Here is a 21,959-nt window from a genome sequence, read left to right on the forward strand (position 1 = left end):
GTTGTTCTCACTTTAAATCTGCTTTCTGCAGCTTTTGTCTCTTTAAATCTGAAGCTTGGAGTCTTTCTCTCTGCCCCTCACTCTTAACTTCACTCAACAGGACCTTCTGCAGGCTCCTGTCCTTCCTTTGACTACAAGGTCTTCTTTGGACTTTTCTCTCTTCCACTCCCTTGCATTTTTGGGGTTTTTCTTTACCTGGGACATGTTTGTTCTTTTGTGAAATCTGCAGTTTGCCGTCCAGGTGTCCAGTCTCTTTGGGGTCCTGGCTTCAACTGAACTTAAAACTGCTGTTTCTTTAATTCTATGTGTATGTCTATGCAAGGAACCTGCCTATCTGGTCCCCTGTTGCTAGGCAACAGCACTGTTTTTCTACTCTAGTGTGTTTACCTTATAGCAGTCGTAAATTCCTCATTAGAAATGCAAGCAGCCTTTTAAAGTGAAACTAAAACTCCATTTGACCTCTCTTAACTCACGCAGGTACAGAAATACAAATCAAACTTAAATTTTAAAGCTAAAACTCATTCCTAACATCCACAAATACAAATATAACTTACTTAAACTTCTCTAGTGCCTAACAAGGCCCTAGTCTCTGATTGAGATTTATCACTTTCAAACTTAGTGTAAAGTTCTATTATATTATAGTCACTCTTTCCTAAAAGGTCCTTTACAATGAGATTATTAATTAGCTCCTTTTTATTGCACAATATTAGATCTAAAATGGCCCATTTCCTAGTTGGTTCCTCGACATAATGCTGTAGAAAACCATTTTGCATACATTCCATGAGTTCATCCTCCACAACATTAGTACTGTATTACCCTTGTTATGCACCTCTAATTTCCTGATTTATACTGCGAATTACATTACCACTGCTGATTGATGGCCTGTAAACAACTCCCAACAATGTTTTCTGACCCTTGCTGCTTCTTAGTTCCACCCAAGCTGATTCTACATCTTGATCTTTAGAACTAAGGCTGTCTCTCACTACAGTACTAATGCCCTCTTTCATTAACAGAGCTACCCCACCACCATTTCCCAGATTCCTGTCCTTTCTGAATGTCACATACCTTTAGATATTCTTGTCCCAGTTTTGGTTTTCTTGTTGTCATGTCTCTGTAATGACTTTCAGGTCATACATATGAATTTCTAATTGAACTGACACTTCATTGGTTTTATTGTGAATTCTGTGGGCATTCAGAAATAGAGCCCGTAATTCAGTTCTTAAACTCTGGCTCTATCTGCTGGCACATGCTTAAGTTTGCAATCACTGTCCCTTCCTGCTATAATCTGATTATCATTATCTTTATTTCTACCTTGATCATTTCCATTTAACTTACTCATGTTTCCCCTACATGAAGACATCTGCCTGTTTATTTAGTTTAAAACCCTCTCTACTTCCCTAGTTAAATGACTCACCAGAACATTGGGCCCTGTATGGTTCGAGTAAAGACCATTCCAACGGTACAGCCCCCACTTTCCCCAGTACTGGTGCCAGTGCCACACAAACTGGAATCCACTTCTCCCACACCAATCTTTGAGCCATGCATTTACCTCTCTAATCTTATTCACCCTCAGCCAATTTGCATGTGGCTCAGGTAATAACCCAGATATTACCACATTTGAGGCTCCGCTTTTTAATTTAGTATCTAGCTCCTCTTACTCTCCTCTTTCTTAGTCTTATCTATATTGTTGGCACCTACATGGACTACTCCCATTGCAAGTTGCTCTGCAGCTCTGAGCAGATGTTCTTAGCCCTGGCACTGGGCAGGTAACACAGCTGTCTGGACTCCTGCTCATGACTGCAGAGAACATTATCTCTCCCCCTGACTATGCTGTCCCCTATCACTACCACATTCCTCTTCACTCCCCCAACTAGAATGACATCCTTCACCATGGTGCCTTGGCCAATCTGCTCTCCTTCTCCTCCACACAGGTAAGCAAGCACCTCATACCTGTTAGGCAAAGTCAGGGGCTGAGGGTCCTCGATTATTACAAGCTGATTGTCCTTACCTGCCTGACTCACAGTCACAGCCTCCTGTCCCTGATCATTAACCAACTCCAAAATTCTGCCTAACCCAAGGGGAGTGACTGCCTCCTGGAACAAAGTGCCCAGGTAACTCTTCCCCCTCCCTGATGCCCTGCAGTGTTCGCAGCTCAGACTCCAGCTCAGCAACTCTGAGCCAAAGTTGCCTAAGCTGCAGGCACTTGATACAGATGTGGCTGCCTGGGATTGCAGTGCATTCCACAGATTCCCACTTGCAGTCACGGCACACCACCAGGCCTGCCGTTTCTGTCCAACCATACTTATTTAATTAGTGAATTAATTAATAATTAATACAGATAAAATATTAGAAAGTTGCACTCAACTAGCTTGGAGGCAAAGGAAGAAAACTCACCAACTACTGGAGGCTGAAAAAAAGGGAGCATTTCTTTGCCCCTGTGTCCCTCATTCACACCTGAACCAAGTTCCCAGCTCCTCACCCAATCCACATTTCCCTCAGGCCTGGTCTGGTGTCCACACTCCCGTTGCTGAAGATTAGGAAATCGCGTTTGTCACCCAGCCCACAGAAAGATTCAGAGAGGGAGCTGGCACACTCAGCAATGCTGACTGAAGAAGGAGAAATTGCTGAAGTATATAAGCATTTTTATTAAACAGTGCTCACAAAAGGAATGGGGTGAGAGGAGAAATAGCGGAATCGGGAACACAGTTCTGAAGGTGGATGGAGACAGAAACATTTCAAAATCACAAGAGAGGACGTGTTGGCAGCTGAGGCCCCTGGTAACCTTCAACCAAGGGGTCACATGACTGCGAATTGTCTTGTGGATGTTTTCCAGGGTTTCCTGGGCCCTGGTCAGGGTCAACACAACCACCTAGAATGAGCTTGTGGATGGAAAAAGCTTTGTTTCAAAAGCGAATGGTTCAGGGAGATGCAGAGAGGGACGGGTGGGAAGTGGGAGGGCTGAGTGGGCGGTGGGGGTTGGGGGGGGTTTGCTGGTGGTGAGGGGGAGATGTTGGAACGTTGTATTAATATTACACCTTTCACTGCCTCAGGACATCCCATCATCAAACCAAGGTGAACAATAAAATTTGAGAGCTGTAAACCTCACCCATGTTGTTGGGATAATGTTTGATACTATGGTAAGGGTTTAAATGGGGCAGAATTTTCAGGGACGTGAGTTAACATGAGGCAGTGAGCATAGCTTTTAGAGTGGGATATACTGCTTCATTGGATTTCCTAGTGAAGACAGACCAGGCGGCTGGGAGAGAGACAGTGGCTGTTGTCAACTTGACTTTCGAGGTGTCACCTATAGAACACATTTCAGTCACATACACAAAACATGTTTCAGAGTCTGCCTGGCGTCAGTCCGAATTCTTCCTGTATATCTTACCATTCATCCCACTCGTGCTTTTGTCTGTCCCTCATAAAATATAAGGAGAATATTTGCTAAACTGAAGCTTAAGGTACAGTTCTGATGTTTATAAAGCTTGGGTTAGAGCGAAGTCTGAATAACAGGGTGAGCTCAATTTGTCCATCTGGTTTACCAGCCACTCGAAAAAGCTGCCTGGATTTTCTGTACTTCTTTGATAGTTTTAAAATGATTTAGATCTCTTTTTCCATTTTAATTGCACTACCCCTGTTTGAACCCCCCCCACCACCTTCACGTTATTAGCTCCCAAAGCACTGTGTCTGAGAACGGGTCCAGTCAGCTGCAGTTCACCTCCACTGCCGAGTCGGGCCTAGCCTGTACTCTGAGGCCTCCCACTTCCCTCACTGAGTGTATAACAGGCAGAAACAGACTTCCACCCATGTACGAGATCCCACTGACGCCTCTCTGCCTTTCCCCTCGCTGCGGAGCTGGGGGGAGGGGTGGGTGGGTCAGCTGTACATTGGGAACTATAGAATGCAGCTGTTGAGGTGCTGCAGGGTGTCTGTAAGGCCTGGGCCTTCCCTTTAGTTTCATCCTTGGAAAAGCCAGAGACGGTGAAGTTATGAAGCCTTTAGGTTCAGTGCTCCAGAATGAGCAGAGTTTGTACAGAAAACATTCTTTCTCTCATTCCAATAACAACTGGCTGATATATTAGTGTGTTCTGTCACTCCCACACTCCGGGCTGGATTTTAACCTCTTGCTCACTGACAGACTGATTCCAGGGTGGTGCCAACCGTGCCCTCGCTCGCTGACCCGGCTCCTCTCTGACCCACTCACCCCCACCCCCACCACCCCCCCCACACCGCCCCCCACCCCCCCACCCTCCACACACCCCCCACCCTCCACACACCCCCCACCCCCCCACCCTCCACACACCCCCCACCCCCCCCACCCTCGACACACCCCCCACCCCCCCACCCTCCACACACCCCCCACCCTCCACACACCCCCCACCCTCCACACCCTCCACACACCCCCCACCCTCCACACCCCACACCCCCCACCCTCCACACACCCCCCACCCCCCCACCCTCCACACCCCCCCCACCCTCCACACCCCCCACCCCCCCACCCTCCACACACCCCCCCACCCTCCACACCCCCCCCCACCCTCCACACACCCCCCACCCTCCACACCCCCCACCCCCCCACCCTCCACACACCCCACCCCACCCCCCCCACCCCTCCCACCCCACACCCCCACCCCCCCCACCCTCCACACACCCCCCACCCTCCACACCCCCGCCCCCCCCACCCCCCCACCCTCCACACACCCCCCACCCTCCACACCCCCCACCCCCCCACCCTCCACACACCCCCCACCCTCCACACCCCCAACCCCCCACCATCCACACCCCCCACCCTCCACACCCTCCACACACCCCCCACCCCCCCACCCTCCACACACCCCCCACCCTCCACACACCCCCCACCCCCCCACCCTCCACACCCCCCCCCACCCTCCACACCCCCACCCCACACCCCCACCCTCCCCACCCTCCCCCCCCCCCCCCCCCCCCCCCCCCCCCCCCACCCCCCCCCCCCCCCCCCCCCCCCCCCCCCCCCCCCCCCCCCCCCCCCCACCCCCCCCCCCCCCCCCCCCCCCCCCCCCCCCCCCCCCCCCCCCCCCCCCCCCCCCCCCCCCCCCACCCCCCCCCCCCCCCCCCCCCCCCCCCCCCCCCCCCCCCCCCCCCCCCCCCCCCCCCCCCCCCCCCCCCCCCCACCCCCCCCCCCCCCCCCCCCCCCCCCCCCCCCCCCCCCCCCCCCCCCCCCCCCCCCCCCCCCCCCCCCCCCCCCCCCCCCCCCCCCCCCCCCCCCCCCCCCCCCCCCCCCCCCCCCCCCCCCCCCCCCCCCCCCCCCCCCCCCCCCACCCCCCCCCCCCCCCCCCCCCCCCCCCCCCCCCCCCCCCCACCCCCCCCCCCCCCCCCCCCCCCCCCCCCCCCCCCCCCCCCCCCCCCCCCCCCCCCCCCCCCCCCCCCCCACCCCCCACCCCCCCCACCCACCCCCCCACCCCACCCTCCACACCCCCCACCTACCCCCCCACCCACCCCCACCACCCCCCACCCCCCCCACCCACCCCCCCACCCCACCCCCTCCCACCCCCCCCCACCCCACCCCCCCCACCCCCCCCACCCCCCCCACGCCACCCCTCCCACCCCCACCACCCCCCCACACCGCCCCCCCCACCGCCCCCCCCACCCCACCCCCCCCACCCTCCACACACCCCCCACCCCCCCCACCCTCCACACACCCCCCACCCCCCCCACCCTCCCTCATCCCCACCCCCACCCCCCCCCACACCCCCCCACCCCCCCCACCCTCCACACCCCCCCACCCACTGCCCCCCCACCCCCCCCCACCCCACCCCCCACCCCACCCCCCCCACCCCTCCCACCCCACACCCCCACCCCCCCCACCCACCACACACCCCCCACCCCACCCCCCCACCCCCCCCCCCACCCCCCACCCCCCCACCCCCACCCCCCCCCACCCCCCCCCCCCCACCCCACCCCCCCCCACCCCCCCCCCCCCACCCCCACCCCCCCCCCCCACCCCCCCCCCCCCCCCCCCACCCCCACCCCCCCCCCACCCCCACACCCCCCACCCCCCACCCCCCCCCCCCCCCCCCCCCCCCGCCCCCCCACCCCCCCCCCCCACCCCCCCCCCCCCCCCCCCCCACCCCACACCCCCCCCACCCCCCCCCCCCACCGCCCCCCCACCCCCCCCCCCCCCACCCCTCCCACCCCCCCCCACCCCACCCCACCCCCACCCCCCCAACCCCCACCACCCCCCACCACCACCACCCCCAGCCCCACCCCCCACCCCACCCCCCCACCACCCCCACACCCCCCACCACCCCCCCCCCACCCCACCCCCCCCACCCCCCTCCCCCCCCCCCCCCCCCCCCCCACCCTCCACACACTCCCCACCCCTCCCACCCCCCACCACCCCCCCCACACCCCCCCCCCACCCCCCCCCCCCCCCCCCCCCCCCCCCCCCCACCCCCCCCCCCCCCCCCCCCCCCCCCCCACCCCCCCCCCCCCCCCCCCCCCCCCCCCCCCCCCACCCCCCCCCCCCCCCCCCCCCCACCCCACCCCCCCCCCCCACCCCCCCCCCCCCCCCCCCCCCCCACCCCCCCCCCCCCCCCCCCCCCCCCCCCCCCCCCCCCCCCCCCCCCCCCCCCCCACCCCCCCCCCCCCCCCCCCCACCCCCCCCCCCCCCCACCCCCCCCCCCCCCCCCCCCCCCCCCCCCCCCCCCCCCCCCCCCCCCCCCCCCCCCCCCCCCCCCCCCCCCCCCCCCCCCCCCCCCCCCCCCCCCCCCCCCCCCCCCCCCCCCCCCCCCCCCCCCCCCCCCCCCCCCCCCCCCCCCCCCCCCCCCCCCCACCCCCCCCCCCCCCCCCCACCCCCCCCCCCCCCCCCCCCCCCCCCCCCCCCCCCCCCCCCCCCCCACCACCCCCCCCAACGCCCCCCAACCCCCACCCCACCCCCAACCCACCCCCAACCCACCCCCACACCGCCCCACCACCCCCCCCCACACCCACCCCCACCACCCCCCCCACACCCACCCCCACCCCCCCCACTCACCCCCACCCCCACCCACCCCCCCACCCACCCCCACCAGCCGCTTGATTCCAGGGTGCTGCTGACTGTGCCCTCGCTCGCTGACCCGGCTCCTCTCTGACCCACTCACCCCCACCCCCACCCCCCCCCCAACCACCCCCACACCGCCCCACCACCCCCCCCACACCCACCCCCACCACCCCCCCCACCCCCCCACCCCCACCCACCCCCCACCCCCACCCCCCCCCCACCCCCCCACCCCCACCCCACCAGCCGCTTGATTCTCAATCTCACAGCTGGAGGGAGAAAACCTTCCTATTGCAGCTGGAGCCTGGGTGGTGAGGAGTGGGGGGAGTACACAACCCAAACTGTGCTCCACAAAATACTGGGGAAAAAATTTACAAATGCACATTAGTTGCACTGTTTTAGTATTATTTTATTTTGTTGCATATTTTGCGACCCAGAGGGTGGTGAGAATGTGGAACTCGCTACCACTGAGAGTGGCTGAGGTGAATACAATAGAGCATTGAGGGGGAAGTAGGATAAACCCACAAGGCAGAAATAAACAGAAGGAAATGCTAACAAAATGAAATGAGGAGGGGTGGGATGAGGCTTGAGTGAAGCATAAACATCGGCACAGACCAGTGTAGCTGAAGGGCCTGTATCGGTGCTGTAAACCTGGTACGTAATCCTGTGTCGTGTGAATTTGTCTCTCTCTATTGGGGAACTCCAATGGTTACTCTGATCCATTCATTGGAAACTGCTTCAGATTTTCATAGACTGGTTCAGCTGGGGCTTGCTTCAGTTGGTCAGACCTGGACTCCAGCATCTTATTACAGCCTGCTTCTGTCTGGCTGGGTTTCAGCTCTTGTCTCAAGGGCTGGGCTTCTTTCTGTGAAACATTGACATACACAGCTTCGTTGATGGTGTTACAGTACACCTGCAAAACAACAAGGTAAACATTAGACCAAACTCCTTCACCACTGAGGGGTTGCTTTATTTCATTGAACAAGGCAGGGCAGATTTCCTTCTTCGTCCCTCTCAACTTTCTCCGTCTTTCTCCCGAGCGCAGGAATTACTTTGAGGTTTCACACTGTCCTCACTCACGTCAGTCAGAACGGTGGGCGTCGATAATCCATTCAATTGCTCGCTAACTCCTTGCCCCCTGTCCTGCCAGTCCCCTCAGCACAGCACACCCGCGCACCCCACAACACCCAGGCAGGAATCATCGAACGTTCTAGCACAGGAACAACCTGGTCAACGCTTTTTACAGCATCAATCGCCTAATCTCCCATCATTCCACTGGACTCCTTATTGTCCCTCTTTTTCAGAAAACGTGCTTTTTTAAAGAAGTTATGGACTCTGCCACAGAGAGACTCAAACCTGTGACAGTCTCTCTCCTGGGATTATAGAATCTTACAGAGCCAAAGCAGCCCATCAGGCCTGTGCTGATTCTTTGAAAGAACTATCCAATTAACTGCATTTCTCTCCTTTTTCCTTTAGTCTGACAATTTTTTCCTTTTTAAGTATTTATCCAATTCCCTTTTTGATAATCAAATTTCCTCTGGTTACTCGCCTCCTGCCACTGGAACAATTTCCCCATATTTACTCTATCAAAAGCCCTCTCAATTTGAACACCTCCATTAAATCTCCTCTTAACCCTCTCTGCTCAAAGGAGAACAATCCCAGCTTCTCAGGTTTACACCTCATCCCTCCTGCCATCCTTATGTGTATCTACTCCACAACCTTGACATCTTTCCTAAAGTGTGGTGCCCAGGAGAGAACACAATCCTACAGCAGGGGTCTAACCAGTGCTTTATAAAGGGTCAGTGTAAATTCCTTCCTTCTCAATAACTCTATGTCTAAGCCCAAGAGCCCATGTGCCTTGTTAACAGCATTTTAACCTGTGACACTATACTTCAGTGTCTGACAAAGGATCTGTGGCTATTTATCCTTATCTGACCCCATGTAAACTAGACCTGGAAAGGACTATGACTGACCACAGGACAGTGACTGATCATAGGACAGAGACTGACTGCAGGACAGAGACTGACCACACGATAGCAACTGACCACATGACAGCTACTGACCACAGGACAGTGACTTACAGCAGGATAGTGACAGAACACAGGACAGTTACTGACCATAGGAAAGTGACTGACCATAGGACAGTGACTGACCACAGGACAGCAACTGACCACAGGACAGGGACTGACTGCAGGACATTTACTGACCACAGGACAGTGGCTTACCGCAGGACAGCGACCGACTACAGGACTGTTACTGTCCACAGTATAGCGACTGACCACAGGAGAATGACTGATCATAGGGCAGCCACTGACCACACAACATTGACTAACCACAGGACAGGGACTGACTGCAGGACATTTACTGACCACGGGACAGTGGCTGACTGTAGGACAGTGACTGACCACAGGACAGTGTCTGACCACAGGGCAGGGACTGACTGCAGGACAGTGACGGACATTTTGGCAGCAACTGACCACAGGACAGTCACTGACCACAGGACAGAGACTGACTGCAGGATAGAGACTGACCACAGGACAGTGATGAACACAGGACATCAACTGACCATAGGACAGAGACTGACCGCAGGGCAGCGACTGAACACAGGACAATGTCTGACCACAGGGCAGTTACTGACCGCAGGACAGCCACCGACCACGGGACAGTCACTGACCACAGGACAGAGACTGACCGCAGGACAGCGACTGACCACAGGACAGTGACTGACCACAGGACAGCGATTGACCACAGGACAGTGACTGACCACAGGACAGCCACTGACTGCAGCACATTTACTGACCACAGGACAGAAACTGACCACAGGATGGTAATTGACCGCAGGACAGTGACTGATCACAGGACAGTGACCGACCACAGGACAGTGACCGACCGCAGGACAGAGACTGACCGCAGGACAGTGACTGACCGCAGGACAGTGACCGACCACAGGACAGTGACTGATCACAGGACAATAATTTCGCACAGGCCAGCAAATGACCACAGGACAGCGACTGACCGCAGGACAGTGACCGACCACAGGACAGTGACCGACCACAGGACAGTGAGTAAACCACAGGACAGTGACCGATCACAGGACAGTGACTGATCACAGGACAGTGACCGATCACAGGACAGTGACTGACCACAGGACAGTGACCGACCACAGGACAGTGAGTAAACCACAAGACAGTGACCGATCACAGGACAGTGACTGACCACAGGACAGTGACTGACTGCAGACAGTGATTGACCACAGGACAGTGACTGACCACAGGACAATGACTGACTGCAGGACAGTGACTGACCACAGGACAGTAACTGACTGCAGGACAGTGACTGAGAACAGAACAGATACTGACCACAAGACAGCTACTTACAGCAGGCCAGAGACTGACCACAGGACAGAGATTAAGTCCAGGATAGCGACTGACCACAGTACAGTGACTGACCACAAGACAGATACTTACAGCAGGCCAGCGACTGACCATAGGTTGGTGATGACCACAGGACAGCGACTGACCACAGGACAGTGTCTGACCACAAGACAGCAACTGACCACAGGACCGAGACTTGCCACAGGACAGCCACTGACCACAGGACATTCACTGACCACAGGTCAGTGATTGACCACAGGACATTTACTGACCACAAGACAGCTACTTACAGCAAGACAGTGACTGACCACAGGACATTTACTGACCACAGGACAACGACTGACTGCAGGACAGCCACTGACCTCAGAACATTTACTGACCAGAGGACAGTTACTGACCACAAGACAATGACTGACCACAGGGCAGCCACTGACCAGAGGATGGTGATTAACCACAGGACAGCGATTGACCACAGGACAGCAACTGACCACAGGACAGTGACTGACCACAGGACAGCTACTTACAGCAGGGCAGAGACTGACCACAGGATAGTGACTTAGGACAGGACGGAGTCTGATCACAGGACAGCTACTTACAGCAGGGCAGAGACTGACCACAGGACAGAGACTGACCACAGGACAGAGACTGACCACAGGACAGAGACAGACCACAGGACAGCTACTTACAGCAGGGCAGAGACTGACCACAGGACAGAGACTGACCACAGGACTGTGAATGACCACAGGACAGCTACTTACAGCAGGGCAGAGACTGACCACAGGACAGAGACTGACCACAGGACAGCGACTGACCTCAGGACGGTGACAGACTGCAGGACACCTACTTACAGCAGGTCAAGAACTGACCACATGACAGCAACTGACCACAGGGCAGAGACTGACCATAGGACAGTGACTTACAGCAGGACAGTGACTGACCACAAGACAGTGACTGACCACAGGACAGTAAACGACCACAGGACAGTGACCGACCACAGGACAGTGACTGACCACAGGACAGCGACTGACTGCAGGACTGTGAATGACCACAGGACAGTGACTAAGAACAGAACAGATACTGACCACAAGACAGCTACTTACAGCAGGGCAGAGACTGACCGCAGGACAGTGACCGACCACAGGACAGTGACTGACCACAGGACAGTGACTGACTGCAGACAGTGATTGACCACAGGACAGTGACTGACCACAGGACAGTGACTGACTGCAGGACAGTGACCGACCACAGGACAGTGATTGACCGCAGGACAGTGACTGACTGCAGGACTGCGAATGACCACAGGACAGTGACTAAGAACAGAACAGATACTGACCACAAGACAGCTACTTACAGCAGGGCAGAGACTGCCCGCAGGACAGAGACTGACCACAGGACAGTGACTTACAGCAAGAGGGTGACTGACCAGAGGAAAACGACTGACTACAGGACATTTACTGACCACAGGACAGAGACTGACCACAGGACAGTGACTGACCACAGGACAGTGACTGAGAACAGAACAGATACTGACCACAAGACAGCTACTTACAGCAGGGCAGAGACTGACCACAGGACAGAGACTGACCACAGGACAGCTACTTACAGCAGGACAGAGACTGACCACAGGACAGTACTTACAGCAGGGCAGAGACTGACCGCAGGACAGAGACTGACCGCAGGACAGTGACTTACAGCAAGAGGGTGACTGACCAGAGGAAAACGATTGACTACAGGACATTTACTCACCACAGGACAGAGACTGACCACAGGACAGTGACTGACCACAGGACAGTGACTGAGAACAGAACAGATACTGACCACAAGACAGCTACTTACAGCAGGGCAGAGACTGACCACAGGACAGAGACTGACCAAAGGACAGCTACTTACAGCAGGACAGAGACTGACCACAGGACAGCTACTTACAGCAGGACAGAGACTGACCACAGGACAGCTACTTACAGCAGGGCAGAGACTAACCACAGGACAGAGACTGACCACAGGACAGCTACTTACAGCAGGGCAGAGACTGACCACAAGACAGAGATTAAGTTCAGGATAGCGACTAACCACAGAACAGAGACTGACCGCAGGAAAGAGACTGACCACAGGACAGAGACTGACCACAGGACAGCTACTTACAGCAGGGCAGAGACTGACCACAGGACAGAGATTAAGTTCAGGATAGCGACTGACCACAGGACAGATACTGACCACAGGACAGCGACTGACCGCAGGACAGCGACCGCAGGACAGCGACTGACCACAGGGCAGAGACTGACCATAGGATGGTGACCGACCACAAGACAGTGGCTGACCACAGGACAGTTACTGACCACAGGACAGTGACTGAGAACAGAACAGATACTGACCACAAGACAGCCACTTACAGCAGGGCAGAGACTGACCACAGGACAGAGACTGACCGCAGGACAGTGACTTACAGCAAGAGGGTGACTGACCAGAGGAAAACGACTGACTACAGGACATTTACTGACCACAGGACAGTTACTGACCACAAGACAATGACTGACCACAGGGCAGCCACTGACCAGAGGATGGTGATTAACCACAGGACAGCGATTGACCACAGGACACCAGCTGACCACAGGACAGTGACTGACTACAGGACAGCTACTTACAGCAGGGCAGAGACTGACCACAGGACAGTGACTGACCACAGGACAGCGATTGAATGCAGGACTGCGAATGACCACCGGACAGTGACTAAGAACAGAACAGATACTGACCACAAGACAGCTACTTACAGCAGGGCAGAGACTGACCGCAGGACAGTGACTGACTGCAGACAGTGATTGACCACAGGACAGTGACTGACCACAGGACAGTGACTGACTGCAGGACAGTGACTGACCACAGGACAGTAACTGACTGCAGGACAGTGACTGAGAACAGAACAGATACTGACCACAAGACAGCTACTTACAGCAGGCCAGAGACTGACCACAGGACAGAGATTAAGTCCAGGATAGCGACTGACCACAGTACAGAGACTGACCACAGGACAGATACTTACAGCAGGCCAGTGACTGACCATAGGTTGGTGATGACCACAGGACAGCGATTGACCACAGGACAGTGTCTGACCACAAGACAACAACTGACCACAGGACCGAGACTTGCCACAGGACAGCCACTGACCACAGGACATTCACTGACCACAGGTCAGTGATTGACCACAGGACATTTACTGACCACAAGACAGCTACTTACAGCAAGACAGTGACTGATCACAGGACATTTACTGACCACAGGACAACGACTGACTGCAGGACAGCCACTGACCTCAGAACATTTACTGACCACAGGACAGTTACTGACCACAAGACAATGACTGACCACAGGGCAGCCACTGACCAGAGGATGGTGATTAACCACAGGACAGCGATTGACCACAGGACAGCAACTGACCACAGGACAGTGACTGACCACAGGACAGCTACTTACATCAGGGCAGAGACTGACCATAGGATAGTGACTTACCACATGACAGAGTCTGATGACAGGACAGCTACTTACAGCAGGGCAGCGACTGACCACAGGACAGAGACGGACCACAGGACAGAGACGGACCACAGGACAGCAACTTACAGCAGGGCAGAGACTGACCGCAGGACATTTACTGACCACAGGACAGTGACTTACAGCAAGAGGGTGACTGACCAGAGGAAAGCGACTGACTACAGGACATTTACTGAACACAGGACAGAGACTGACCGCAGGACAGCGACCGCAGGACAGCGACTGACCACAGGGCAGAGACTGACCATAGGATGGTGACCGACCACAAGACAGTGGCTGACCACAGGACAGTTACTGACCACAGGACAGTGACTGAGAACAGAACAGATACTGACCACAAGACAGCCACTTACAGCAGGGCAGAGACTGACCACAGGACAGAGACTGACCGCAGGACAGTGACTTACAGCAAGAGGGTGACTGACCAGAGGAAAACGACTGACTACAGGACATTTACTGACCACAGGACAGTTACTGACCACAAGACAATGACTGACCACAGGGCAGCCACTGACCAGAGGATGGTGATTAACCACAGGACAGCGATTGACCACAGGACACCAGCTGACCACAGGACAGTGACTGACTACAGGACAGCTACTTACAGCAGGGCAGAGACTGACCACAGGACAGTGACTGACCACAGGACAGCGATTGAATGCAGGACTGCGAATGACCACCGGACAGTGACTAAGAACAGAACAGATACTGACCACAAGACAGCTACTTACAGCAGGGCAGAGACTGACCGCAGGACAGTGACTGACTGCAGACAGTGATTGACCACAGGACAGTGACTGACCACAGGACAGTGACTGACTGCAGGACAGTGACTGACCACAGGACAGTAACTGACTGCAGGACAGTGACTGAGAACAGAACAGATACTGACCACAAGACAGCTACTTACAGCAGGCCAGAGACTGACCACAGGACAGAGATTAAGTCCAGGATAGCGACTGACCACAGTACAGAGACTGACCACAGGACAGATACTTACAGCAGGCCAGTGACTGACCATAGGTTGGTGATGACCACAGGACAGCGATTGACCACAGGACAGTGTCTGACCACAAGACAACAACTGACCACAGGACCGAGACTTGCCACAGGACAGCCACTGACCACAGGACATTCACTGACCACAGGTCAGTGATTGACCACAGGACATTTACTGACCACAAGACAGCTACTTACAGCAAGACAGTGACTGATCACAGGACATTTACTGACCACAGGACAACGACTGACTGCAGGACAGCCACTGACCTCAGAACATTTACTGACCACAGGACAGTTACTGACCACAAGACAATGACTGACCACAGGGCAGCCACTGACCAGAGGATGGTGATTAACCACAGGACAGCGATTGACCACAGGACAGCAACTGACCACAGGACAGTGACTGACCACAGGACAGCTACTTACATCAGGGCAGAGACTGACCATAGGATAGTGACTTACCACATGACAGAGTCTGATGACAGGACAGCTACTTACAGCAGGGCAGCGACTGACCACAGGACAGAGACGGACCACAGGACAGAGACGGACCACAGGACAGCAACTTACAGCAGGGCAGAGACTGACCGCAGGACATTTACTGACCACAGGACAGTGACTTACAGCAAGAGGGTGACTGACCAGAGGAAAGCGACTGACTACAGGACATTTACTGAACACAGGACAGAGACTGACCATAGGACAGTGACTGACCATGGACAGTGACTGACCACAGGACAGCGACGGACCACAGGACAGAGGCTGATCACAGAACAGAGACTGACCACAGGATGGTGATTGACAGCAGGACAGTGACTGATCACAGGACAGCGATTGACCACAGGACAGCAACTGACCACAGGACAGTGACTGACCACAGAACAATGATTTCCCCCAGGCCAGCAAATGACCACAGGTCAGTGACTGACCACAGTACAGCGACTGAACACAGAACAGTGACTGACCATAGGTCGGTGACTGACCACAGGACAGCAACTGACCAGAGGGCAGTGGCTGACTGCAGGACAGTTACTGGCAATAGGACAATCGACTGACCACAGAGCAGCGACTGACCATAGGATAGCGACTGACCATAGGATAGCGACTGACCACAGGACAGTGAGTGACCACAGGACAGTGACTTCCACAGGACAGTGACTGACTTACAGGACTGATAGTGTCCACAGTATAGCGACTGACCACAGGACAGGGACTGACTGCAGGACAGTGACCGACCTTTTGGCAGCAACTGACCACAGGACAGTCACTGACCATGGGACAGTTACTGACCACGGGACAGCGACTGACTGCAGGACAGAGACTGACCGCAAGGCAGGGACTGACTGCAGGACCGTGACCGACCTTTTGGCAGCAACTGACCACAGGACAGTCACTGACCACGGGACAGTTACTGACTGCGGGACAGAGACTGACCACAGGACAGTGATGAACACAGGACATCAACTGACCATAGGATAGAGACTGACCACAGGGCAGTGATTGAACACAGCATGGTGTCTGAACAAAGGGCAGTCACTGACCACAGGACAGCCACTGATCATGGGACAGCCACTGACCACGGGACATTAACTGACCACAGGACAGAGACTGACCGCAGGACATTTACTGACCACAGGACAGTGACTGACCACAGGACATTTACTGACCACAGGACAGTGACTGACCGCAGGACATTTACTGACAACAGGACAGCGACTGACCAGAGGACAGCCACTGACCTCAGGACATTTACTGACCACAGGACAGCAACTGACCACAGGACAGCCACTGACCTCAGGACATTTACTGACCACAGGATAGTGACTGACCACAGGACAGCCACTGACCTCAGGACATTTACTGACCACAGGACAGCCACTGACCACAGGACAGCCACTGACCTCAGGACATTTACTGACCACAGGACAGTTACTGGTTACAAGACAGCGACTGACCACAGGACAAAGACTGACCGCAGGACAGAGACTTGCCACAGGACAGCCACTGACCTCAGGACATTTACTGACCACAGGACAGCCACTGACCTCAGGACATTTACTGACCACAGGACAGTGACTGATCACAGGACAGCGACTGACCACAGGATATTTATTGACCATAGGACTGAGACTGACCGCAAGACAGCCACTGACCGCAGGATGTTTACTGACCACAGGACAGTTACTTACAGCAAGACGGTGACTGACCGCAGGATGTTTACTGACCTCAGGACATTTACTGACCATAAGACAATGAGTGAACACAAGATAAAGACTGACTGCAGGACAGCCATTAACCACAGGATGATGATTGAGCACAGGACAGTGACTGTCCACAGGACAGCAACTGACTGCAGGACATTTACTGACCACAGGACAGTTACTGACCACAAGACAATGACTGACCACAGGATAAAGACTGACGGCAGGACAGCCACTGACCACAGGATGATGACTGACCACACAACAGCGGTTTACTACTGGACAGTGACTGACCACAGGACAGCAAATGACCACAGGGTGGTGACTGACCATAGGTCAGTAACTGACCACAGGACAGCTACTTACAGCAGGGCAGAGACTGACTGCAGGACTGTGACTGGCCATAGGACAGAGATTAAGTGTAGGATAGTGACTGACCATAGGACAGAGACTGACCATAGGACAGGGACTTGCCACAGAACAGCTATTTACAGCAGGTCAGCAACTGACCATAGGATGGTGACTGACAACAGGACAGTGACTGATCACAGGACAGTGATTGACTACAGGACAGCAACTGACCACAGGACAGTGACTGACCACAGGACAATGATTTCCCCCAGGCCAGCAAATGACCACAGGATGTTTACTGACCTCAGGACATTTACTGACCATAAGACAATGAGTGAACACAAGATAAAGACTGACTGCAGGACAGCCATTAACCACAGGATGATGATTGAGCACAGGACAGTGACTGTCCACAGGACAGCAACTGACTGCAGGACATTTACTGACCATAAGACAATGACTGAACACAAGATAAAGACTGACGGCAGGACAGCCACTGACCACAGGATGATGACTGACCACACAACAGCGGTTTACTACTGGACAGTGACTGACCACAGGACAGCAAATGACCACAGGGTGGTGACTGACCATAGGTCGGTGACTGACCACAGGACAGCAACTGACCAGAGGGCAGTGGCTGACTGCAGGACAGTTACTGGCCATAGGACAATCGACTGACCACAGAGCAGCGACTGACCATAGGATAGCGACTGACCATAGGATAGCGACTGACCACAGGACAGTGAGTGACCACAGGACAGTGATTTCCACAGGACAGTGACTGACTACAGGACTGTTACTGTTCACAGTATAGCGACTGACCACAGGACAGGGACTGACTTCAGGACAGTGACCAACCTTTCGGCAGCAACTGACCACAGGACAGTCACTGACCATGGGACAGTTACTGACCACGGGACAGCGACTGACTGCAGGACAGAGACTGACCACAGGGCAGGGACTGACTGCAGGACAGTGACCGACCTTTTGGCAGCAACTGACCACAGGACAGTCACTGACCACGGGACAGTTACTGACTGCGGGACAGAGACTGACCGCAGGACAGTGATGAACACAGGACATCAACTGACCATAGGATAGAGACTGACCACAGGGCAGTGATTGAACACAGCATGGTGTCTGACCACAGGGCAGTCACTGACCACAGGACAGCCACTGATCATGGGACAGCCACTGACCACGGGACATTTACTGACCACAGGACAGAGACTGACCGCAGGACATTTACTGACCACAGGACAGTGACTGACCACAGGACATTTACTGACCACAGGACAGTGACTGACCGCAGGACATTTACTGACAACAGGACAGCGACTGACCACAGGACAGCCACTGACCTCAGGACATTTACTGACCACAGGACAGCGACTGACCACAGGACATCCACTGACCTCAGGACATTTACTGACCACAGGATAGCAACTGACCACAGGACAGCCACTGACCTCAGGATATTTACTGACCACAGGACAGCCACTGACCACAGGACAGCCACTGACCTCAGGACATTTACTGACAACAGGACAGCGACTGATCACAGAACAGCGACTGACCACAGGATATTTATTGACCATAGGACAGAGACTGACCATAAGACAGCCACTGACCGCAGGATGTTTACTGACCACAGGATAGTTACTTACAGCAAGACGGTGACTGACCGCAGGATGGTGACTGACCACAGGATGTTTACTGACCTCAGGACATTTACTGACCATAAGACAATGACTGACCACAGGATAAAGACTGACTGCAGGACAGCCACTGACCACAGGATGATGATTGACCACACGACAGCGATTTACTACTGGACAGTGACTGACCACAGGACAGCAAATGACCACAGGGTGGTGACTGACCATAGATCAATGGCTGACCACAGGACAGCTACTTACAGCAGGGCAGAGACTGACCGCAGGACTGTGACTGGCCATAGGACAGAGATTAAGTGTAGGATAGTGACTGACCATAGGACAGAGACTGACCATAGGACAGGGACTTGCCACAGAACAGCTTTTTACAGCAGGTCAGCAACTGACCATAGGTTGGTGACCGACAACAGGACAGTGACTGATCACAGGACAGCGATTGACCACAGGACAGCAACTGACCACAAGACAGTGACTGACCACAGGACAATGATTTCCCCCAGGCCAGCAAATGACCACAGGTCAATGACTGACCACAGGACAACGACTGACCACAGAACAGTGACTGACCACAGGACATTTACTGACCACAGGACAGTGACTGACCACAGGACATTTACTGACCACAGGACAGTGACTGACCACAGGACTGCCACTGACCTCAGGACATTTACTGACCACAGGACAGTGACTGACCACAGGACAGCCACTGACCACAAGACAGCCACTGACCTCAGGACATTTACTGACCACAGGACAGCGACTGACCACAGGACAGCCACTGACCTCAGGACATTTACTGACCACATTATAGCGACTGACCCCAGGACAGCCACTGACCTCAGGACATTTACTGACCACCGGACAGTTACTGGTTACAAGACAGCGACTGACCACAGGACAAAGACTGACCGCAGGACAGAGACTTGCCACAGGACAGCCACTGACCTCAGGACATTTACTGACCACAGGACAGCGACTGACCACAGGACAGCCACTGAACTCAGGACATTTACTGACCACAGGACAGCCACTGACTTCAGGACATTTACTGACCACAGGACAGCGACTGACCACAGGACAGCCACTGACCTCAGGACATTTACTGACCACAGGACAGTTACTGGTTACATGACAGCAACTGACCACAGGACAAAGACTGACCACAGGACAGAGACTTGCCACAGGACAGCCACTGACCTCAGGACATTTACTGACCTCAGGACAGTTATTGACCACAGGACAGTGACTGATCACAGGACTGCGACTGACCACAGGATATTTATTGACCATAGGACTGAGACTGACCACAAGACAGCCACTGACCGCTGGATGTTTACTGACCACAGGATAGTTACTTACAGCAAGACGGTGACTGACCACAGGATGGTGACTGACCACAGGATGTTTACTGACCTCAGGACATTTACTGACCATAAGACAATGACTGACCACAGGATAAAGACTGACTGCAGGACAGCCACTGACCACAGGATGATGATTGACCACAGGACAGCAACTGACCACAGGACAGCAACTGACTGCAGGACATTTACTGACCACAGGACAGTTACTGACCACAAGACAATGACTGACCACAGGATAAAGACTGACTGCAGGACAGCCACTGACCACAGGATGATGACTGACCACATGACAGCGATTTACTACTGGACAGTGACTGACCACAGGACAGCAAATGTCCACAGGGTGGTGACTGACCATAGGTCAGTGACTGACCACAGGAAAGCTACTTACAGCAGGGCAGAGACTGACTGCAGGACTGTGACTGGCCATAGGACAGAGATTAAGTGTAGGATAGTGACTGACAACAGGACAGAGACTGACCGCAGGACATTTACTGACCACAGGACAGTGACTGACCACAGGACATTTACTGACCACAGGACAGTGACTGACCGCAGGACATTTACTGACAACAGGACAGCGACTGACCACAGGACAGCCACTGACCTCAGGACATTTACTGACCACAGGACAGCGACTGACCACAGGACAGCCACTGACCTCAGGACATTTACTGACCACAGGATAGCAACTGACCACAGGACAGCCACTGACCTCAGGACATTTACTGACCACAGGACAGCCACTGACCACAGGACAGCCACTGACCTCAGGACATTTACTGACAACAGGACAGTGACTGATCACAGAACAGCGACTGACCACAGGATATTTATTGACCATAGGACAGAGACTGACCATAAGACAGCCACTGACCGCAGGATGTTTACTGACCACAGGATAGTTACTTACAGCAAAACGGTGACTGACCGCAGGATGGTGACTGACCACAGGATGTTTACTGACCTCAGGACATTTACTGACCATAAGACAATGACTGACCACAGGATAAAGACTGACTGCAGGACAGCCACTGACCACAGGATGATGATTGACCACACAACAGCGATTTACTACTGGACAGTGACTGACCACAGGACAGCAAATGACCACACGGTGGTGACTGTCCATAGATCAATGGCTGACCACAGGACAGCTACTTACAGCAGGGCAGAGACTGACCGCAGGACTGTGACTGGCCATAGGACAGAGATTAAGTGTAGGATAGTGACTGACCATAGGACAGAGACTGACCATAGGACAGGGACTTGCCACAGAACAGCTTTTTACAGCAGGTCAGCAACTGACCATAGGTTGGTGACCGACAACAGGACAGTGACTGATCACAGGACAGCGATTGACCACAGGACAGCAACTGACCACAGGACAGTGACTGACCACAGGACAATGATTTCCCCCAGGCCAG

Source organism: Carcharodon carcharias, chromosome 28, assembly GCF_017639515.1.
Source record: "Carcharodon carcharias isolate sCarCar2 chromosome 28, sCarCar2.pri, whole genome shotgun sequence".
NCBI lineage: Eukaryota > Metazoa > Chordata > Chondrichthyes > Lamniformes > Lamnidae > Carcharodon > Carcharodon carcharias.